Here is an 8,086-nt window from a genome sequence, read left to right as displayed (position 1 = left end):
TTTTCTCTAATACATTCAGGTTTTATATAATGACAATAATTACATCAGAAACACACACACACACACACACACACACACACACACACACACACACACACACACATCACACACTAACCTTTTTGCCTTCACTGTTAATGATCACCAGATTTGCTCCTGCATTCACACAATAGTCTCTGCTTTCCTTCCAAGTTTTCTTATCAGTAGATCTGTAGTAACAGCGGTCTCCAAACCTCATCCATTCATCGGGACACGACTTGTCTAAACATCAAACAGAGTTTTGCTGATGGATTACTTCTGACAGTAAGACATGACCAGAGACATTATGTCGCCTATTACCAAATTAACTGTGAGGCAAACCATAGAATAAAGACTCCCTTCATCTTTTTACCATTATTGTTATGGTCAAATCTGGCACTGATTAAGATTTGTCCTATATAGAGCACCGAAGTCTGACGTCAATATCGGTAGAGGGCGCAAATCAACGGGTTCAAATAAATAGTGAAACCAGATATAATCATTAAGGAAATGTATGCATGTACTATGTGTACTATGTAAACTCTTCATTTCCATTTTACAGCCAGTTGCAAAAATATATAATAATTTGGGGACCCCCACGGGTTGAGAACCCCTGTCTTAGTGTACGACTGTGTAAGAGTAGCAGAGAGATAATATCTATCTGTCTGCCTGCCTGCCTGCCTGCCTGAGTGTCTGTCTTTGTCCGCCTGCCCATTTCCTGTCTGTCTATCTAGGCCGGGTGTACATTATTTTTTTACTTTGAACAATGGTGGAGCTATACTGTATCTGACCCAACTTGTGGTTTTTACTGCTTAAACAAAGGACAAATTGATACATCTTCTTAGCAGCATATACAATTAAAAACAGCCCTTTTAAAACAATAAATAGTATATTATTACTAGTTACTGTATAAACACATGCAAGCAAAGAACTATTATGTGTTTAATCAGTGGCTGGTGAAGGATTAGTGCACCAGAGGTCAAATACAGTACATTAAACCACTATGTGTTTAATCAGGGGCTGGTGAAGGATTAGTGCACCAGAGCTCAATTACAGTACATTAAGCATGCTCATAATGCCTGTGTTTTACACTACAGAAGTATCATAATGTCTGGGGCAATAAATTAGGTCATTAGTTAGAGTGTGTAGGCCTACAGTTCCTTTTTTTATCATAGTTCCTCCTCTTGGCACACTGACTGGGGTGATGTACGTGGGTGTAAATTAATTGTAAAAGTATTCCCACTGATGTAACCGACTGTCATGTAGCAGTAGACACCATGTCTTTTTATCCACCAGTGTCTTGCCATCACCCCCCATACTTCAAAGGGAATGTATATGATGAGACAATAGCAGTGGTTTTCCTATTAGCATGGGTGGGAGGTGCAGGCAGCAGTTTGCAATCTGCCAGTTGGTTATCTATACATCAATACAATTGTGCTGCCCTGTTGAGCACAGAGCCATTGAGAGAGCTGTCTGACAGCTTGACGGGCATATATTTTGGTTCGTAAGCTAGTTCTGTACAAATGAATGGATTAATTAATGAAATAAATGTTATACATTCAAGCGAAGAAATGTGCCTCGTCGTGCCATTTTAATACACATGCTAATGCTTTTTAGAAGATTTAGAACACTTTCCTTTTGTGTGTTCCTTTATGTGTGTAATATGTGGTTTTAGATTTTAGCAGTGTCCATGATGTCATGGACACTGGGCTCACTTCCTTCCTGGACAATGCTTTGATGCAGTGCTCCTCTTGTGAGCCTTCTTAATACATTATTACTACATTATTTTGCTATTTTACTATTATTTTGCAAAAAAGTGTCCCTTTAATGCTTTCCCTCAACCTCTTGGTCTCTCTGTTTCTCTGTCTCTCTCTCTCTCTCTGTCTCTCTCTGTCTCTCTGTCTCTCTCTCTCTCTCTCTCTCTCTCTCTCTCTCTCTCTCTCTCTCTCTCTCTCTCTCTCTCTCTCTCTCTCTCTCTCTCACTCTGTTGCTGATGGAGCTCTGGTCTGACATCACTCAACTGTTGTCTACTGACGCTGTTTTGCAAGTACCGGTACATCACTGAGTAAATCAAGAACAATACACACACATATTCCTCACTCTTTAACTGGCCATGTTCCAGTGTCAGGATGATGTAGGAGGCGTTTAGCTGATCTCTCTCCAGTGTCAGGTTGATGTAGGAGGCGTTTAGCTGATCTCTCTCCAGTGTCAGGTTGATGTAGGAGGCGTTTAGCTGATCTCTCTCCAGTGTCAGGTTGATGTAGGAGGCGTTTAGCTGATCTCTCTCCAGGGTCACTTTGGTCTGGTCAGTCTTCAACTGGTCCCCCATCAGGGTCAACTGCTTAATGACTGAATGATCTGCAAAGGACAAATAGGATGGTGATGAACACAGTTGTTACCGCTGTTCATGATGAGGTCAAACATGTATTCATTATACGTTGCACAGGCATGAGATGATTCATAAAACTCACAATACAGTCAATGGGAATTAGAATGACAATAAGTGAAATCAAGGTTTTGGTTAATACTCGGGTGACCTTTATAGCTGTCACATCTAAAAAATGTCAGGCAACAAACTCCCCGAGTGAGTGATGTGGTAGTTTATAGTGACATGGAATACTCACAATGCACGACAAGGCCTATGATCGCACCCAGCAGCACGACAGACAGCACCCCGGGACACACAGAAACCACTCCGAGAGGCCTTCTCTCTGCTTTGGAGTGCTGCCCTGAAACAGAAAGTACAGCTGCTACGTGTGCAGCAACTGAGAGAGAGGGAAACAAGTCAAATAAATAAACCCTGCTACGTATAGCTACACCAACTGGACCGGGGTGCTTTGAACTGACCAATAGTCTCGCTAATACTTACACATTAAATAGTGAAGGATATACACTTGTTAAACGTTGTGCTACGACAAAATCTGAATGAAATCTGAATGTTTTCTTGAAGGAAAAGACAATGCCTTGTTTTTGTACAATCAAGTATTTTTCCCACTTTGAAGAAGATAATTAAATCCCTGTGACGACTTTGTCAAACTCACCCTGAGTCTGTCTTCCGGCTGCGTTGTCCCTCACGTCCTCCTGTGGTCCAGGGACAACATCAAAGCTCTCGTAGATGTCCACCACTATCTCCTCCAACTGTCCTCTGTCCTCAGTGTCCCCGCTCTGTCCTCCCTCTCCATCACTCTCTCTCACCTTCTTTGTGAATTTTGGTGTGGAATAAATAACTTCAGACATCTTACAAGGATGAGAGGCTTCAACAGTAACTGACTACAAATAGTATTATGTTGTATGTATATTCTTCTTCTGTATGTTGATTATATCCGAATAATTATACGATTACTATAAGCGTATTGGTTTAACAAAATATGATCATGTCTGTCTGTGTCTGCTTGGCATGATAGTGTACAAATAAGGAAGTGCAGGTACTAAAGGAAACACACACACACGCGCGCGCACACGCGCAAACACACACACACACACACACACACACACACACACACACACACACACACACACACTTTCAACAGTGACTGGATGTATTTGGTAACTTTTAGTTGGTTCCTTAATGTTCAACAGCACAGCAGCTAGCTATCCTTCACCTCAAATCACCTCTGTCATTTTTATTTTTGACCAAATTTGTGGAAAGTTGTGCGGTGATAAACACATGGAGAATGTCTGAAGAATGACAACTGAAAAACTTTGTTGCCATTTTCTGGCGCGAGACCATTAAGAGCTTTACAGTATGAACACGTACAGTAATTGAGCAGTTGAGATGAATAATCTATATCATATAAAAGTCCATACTAATTAATCCATAATGTATACAGCATGCATACTGTTTCCCATACACAATAGGTCATGATGACCCATGTTTGGGTTGCAGATCAACTTTTATGGGTATTAGCGACTATTTTCACGATATTTGCCTCTTTCTTTCGTAATGTTTGACAATTTGGCCAATTTGGTATTAAAAAAACGTCTTACTGTAGATAGCAACAAGAACCCCAAAAGGTAACTGGTACGGTCGCCCCTTTTCCATCTCGCCCCACTACTCTACCTAGCTGTAAATAACAAACATAATTCATGTTGGTGATTATATAAAATGTTTTATCATAATTCTAACAATGTCAGAATGAATGAATGTCAGACACTGGGCACTGGGGAGACACTTGGGAGGTACTGGGGAGGCACTGGGGGGACACTGGGCACTGGGGAGGTACTGGGGAGGCACTGGGGGGAGACTGGGCAGACAGAGTTGGCGCCCCTCCTCTCTTTGTGTAGGTCAGCTTGTGCCACACATTGGATGGAGCACATTGTTCCACAATAACATGGCCAGTGTCATTGGACAGTAAGAATACCATGCATGTACACTTTACAATGTAATATTCACAAGGGCCACAGAATTTTAGGCAGCTATTAAAAATAATCTACGTATTTGTTTCCCTACAAGCTCACATGCAGCGACACGTTGTGTGAGGTTGTAGGTCTGTGGACAATTGCATATTCATCTGGGGGTCCTGGACATGAAAAGATGTGGAAACCACTGGTTTTAAACAATATTAGGATTTAGGATTAGGATTTTATCCCACATAAGCAACTACACTTTAGAAACAACCGATAAGCAACTACACTTTAGAAATAAGCCCAAATCAGCAACACATTTTATAAGCTATACTTATAACTTATAACAAGCCAAAAGTCACTTATAATAAGCAGACATGGCTACTCCGTGGCTGTGACACATGGATCTCTGCATGGAGCAGATTAGGTGCTTCTCAATCTGGGAAGTTGGAAACCCATCGGCAAAAGAAAAAGGGAAAAACCCTCTATTGTTTGTCACCCTAACCCTAACCCTTAGGCTTCGTACACACACATAAAGAACAACTGTGCTTTGCTCTGCCTGTGTTTCATGGCCGCCCCAATGCTTTTCCAATGGAAGTCACATGGTTTGACCAAACACTTGTGTTTGATTGCCCCCCCCTCCCCCCATCACACACAACTGTTTGGTCAAACCACGACTTCCATTGGAAAAGCATTGAGATGAAACACGGACAGCACAGAGCATGTTCGTCTGATATGTGTGTGTACGAAGCCTCAGGCCTCATTCACACGTACCAAACACCAATCAAGGAAATGTGTGGTCGTTTTTTTGGGCCACCACAATGCTTTTCCAATGGGAGTCACATGGTTTGATCAGTCAAACCATGTGACTCCCATTGGAAAAGCATTGTGGTGGCCCAAAAAAACGACCAAACATTTGCTTGATTGGTGTTTGGTACGTGTGAACTAGGCCTCTAGTCGTGTAAACATTCCTGACGCCATGCAAAATAACAGCTATGATAATTGCAGGCACATGCAAAGGCTAAAATATGTCATTTAGATAATAGCATATTATGTAGACATAATCAGCTTTATTGTCACATCACAGTTTAAAAAGTCGGCGAAATTAGTTTTTGTGCATAGTTCATAGTTATACAGTAGTTTAATTGTACAGATATTCTGCTGTTAGACAGATGTTAGGTTCTTAGTTTACTTATGATCCTTGATGACTATTTCTATGCATTTGATGATGTACTACTAGCCTAAGATCTGGACTCTCTTGTAGAGGTATTTTTCGAGAGCAGACGTCAGAATCGAAAACTACCTCTACGAGAGTCTAAATCTTAGGCTAATGTATTACCTTGTGTCATTTTTACTTACTGTAAGTCGCTCTGGATTTAAGAGCGTCTGTTAAATGCCTAAATTGTAATTGTAGAGAACATTGTTTATACTATACTTCAATAATACAAAAATAAATATACAGTACATTCTGACTACTGGATGCTACACAAATTAAAAGAGTCTTCAAAGGCAAACGTGGTTTTGTAAATCAGCCGTCTGTTTTCACCAATAACATTAGAAGTTAAGGTCCTATTTATTGACCAGTAGGTTCATAACAGCCCAGTAACAACTAAACATCTCCCCATGGTTTCCTCATATATAGTTATTATTAATAATAGCCAACCAACCACCACCAGTAGTTTAACTGGCAGCTTCATGAAGTGTCTTGTGTGTGTTCTGTCAGGTGGGTGACTGTGACACAGTGCCAGTTCTGTGTCTATGGGGTGTAGTTCTGTTTCGTGGCCAGTAGATGGTGGTGCTTCTATCCTGTGGAAGGTCTGACAGCTCAGCTTCAACTTTGAGACAAGAGAGGAAAGAGGATGAGGTGATTAATGGAGATATAGAGGTGTGTGTTTATGTCATGACACATATAAAGTTAAATTCATTGTTAATTAATTTGAGTTCAGATGTTCAGATGAATTGAATATGAAGGAACCCGATGGAAACAAGCCGTGCTTTCTTGGCTTATAATTATAAATCCTCTTAGCAGACCTTGTATTGAACTGTACTTTCTTGTGCTCTTTTCTGCAAACTGTAATCAATCAATCAGAAGACATATATATATATGTCAACAGCATTTTGTGAAATGAAAGCCAGCAGAGGGAAGGGAAGGCCAGCTTTGAGAGAGGATGTGGTTTAAAGGTGACTTGACTAAAACAACACAGAAATAAATGGAAACAATGTTTTCACCTTTACCAACGCTAGAAGTTTGGCAGCTTTATAAGTGTCTGGTAACTGTGGAACAATGTTACGTTTAAATGTAAAGTTACCCAAAGCTTCTCTGAATACAGAACACATACAGTACATTGTAGTGTGCACTGCAGCCCCAGTGGGAGGTAAAAGCCTGTACAGTAGGCCTAATCTACACATCTCTCCTGTGAACACATTGACAGCATCCAGACATTAAGATGTGATCATGAGTCTCACCCTCTCTGAGTTTCCATGTGAGGTAGACAGTCAGCTGTACCACCAGGAGGCAGACAGACAGAAACAGCAGCAGGACTAACAGACAGACAGGTAGAGAGCTGTCTGTCTGACTGTCTATCTGTCTGTAGAGCAGAGCCAGGTCAGCCCAGGGTCCACTCAGCACCTGCATACTGTCCCTGGATGGAACATAGGCATCATATTACAATAATAATAAAATCTCAAATGTATATGGCGCTTTGATGCTATTGTTGATACTATAATGATATAATTTTAATTTTCACAATTTTGTCCCAAATTGTTGGCGGGGATATACTATATTCTGTGTATGTGTATCTAGTATATGTAATATTTCTAGTAGGCATACAAGAGGTCCAATTTAACTTATATAGTTATATTTACAGTTGTCGTCACAGCTTTGACTTTACGTTACAGTGAGTTCAGATTGCTATCCGTAAAACTTTGTATATTATAAAATAATGAAATGTGACCATGTTGTTAAAAAATAAATCAAAAACATCAGTATTTATGATAGGGTAATATCATATAATTTTGCCCCAGCATTTCCAGTGGCATATCAGTAACTCTTTGTATTTTTCCCCCCCGAGTCCTCATTAATACCTGATGCAGTCTCTAGTGACTAGAGACTGCAGCATCAGATATTAATGTTTTATTGAGCCCCAATAACAAACAATGCAATAATTATTGCATTGTTTGTTAATAGTAGTCTTCCTCATATATGATACTGTATAGTTATAGCAGTGACTTTGAAAACAGACTGAAAAACAATGCTGTATGAGTGAATGCGTGTGAGTGCGGGTCTGCAACTGGGTCTGCAACTGGTTCTGGTCCACATCAAGTGACCTTTTGACTACATCAAGTGACCTTTTGACCCTCACCCCAAAATGGGTTCGACAGGCCTGCTCTAGTCCCTCTTGTTCCTATTGTATAATGTAATAGTTGTTTAAATATCATGGTGACATTCATGAGTTGAGGTTAGTTTGGGTTAAGCGTAGACATAATGCACACTGCTATAACCTGTTGTGGCTTGCTGTACTTTTATTCTAGATGAGAATATCTGGGCAATACGGTATGATAATTTATAACACTCATGTAACGCTCATGTAAATTATTACATGAGCCATACAAAAGCTAAAGAATGACATATAACCTACTCACTGTATTGATGCATCCAAGTGTTCAGAATCTGAAGTGAAGTCAATGTAGATGAATGTACTGATGGACTGTAGTGTAGAATCCTTGC

The 8,086-nt window shown here is 40.3% G+C and overlaps 1 long non-coding RNA gene across 1 annotated transcript; it reads right to left on the bottom strand.

Annotated features, from left to right (window-relative positions):
* Window positions 1-2,320: 2,320 nt before the first annotated feature.
* Window positions 2,321-3,209, bottom strand: LOC308309465. Its single transcript, XR_013963409.1, has 3 exons — window positions 3,057-3,209; window positions 2,640-2,780; window positions 2,321-2,373 (listed from the first exon to the last, which is right to left on the bottom strand). It is a non-coding gene; the product is annotated as an uncharacterized lncRNA (long non-coding RNA).
* Window positions 3,210-8,086: the final 4,877 nt, after the last annotated feature.

Source organism: Protomyctophum bolini (assembly GCF_963924005.1).
Source record: "Protomyctophum bolini genome assembly, chromosome: 22".
Classification (NCBI taxonomy): Eukaryota; Metazoa; Chordata; class Actinopteri; order Myctophiformes; family Myctophidae; genus Protomyctophum; species Protomyctophum bolini.
The sequence above is the reverse complement of the archived record's forward strand: the minus strand, read 5'-3'. Positions and strand labels throughout refer to the sequence as shown.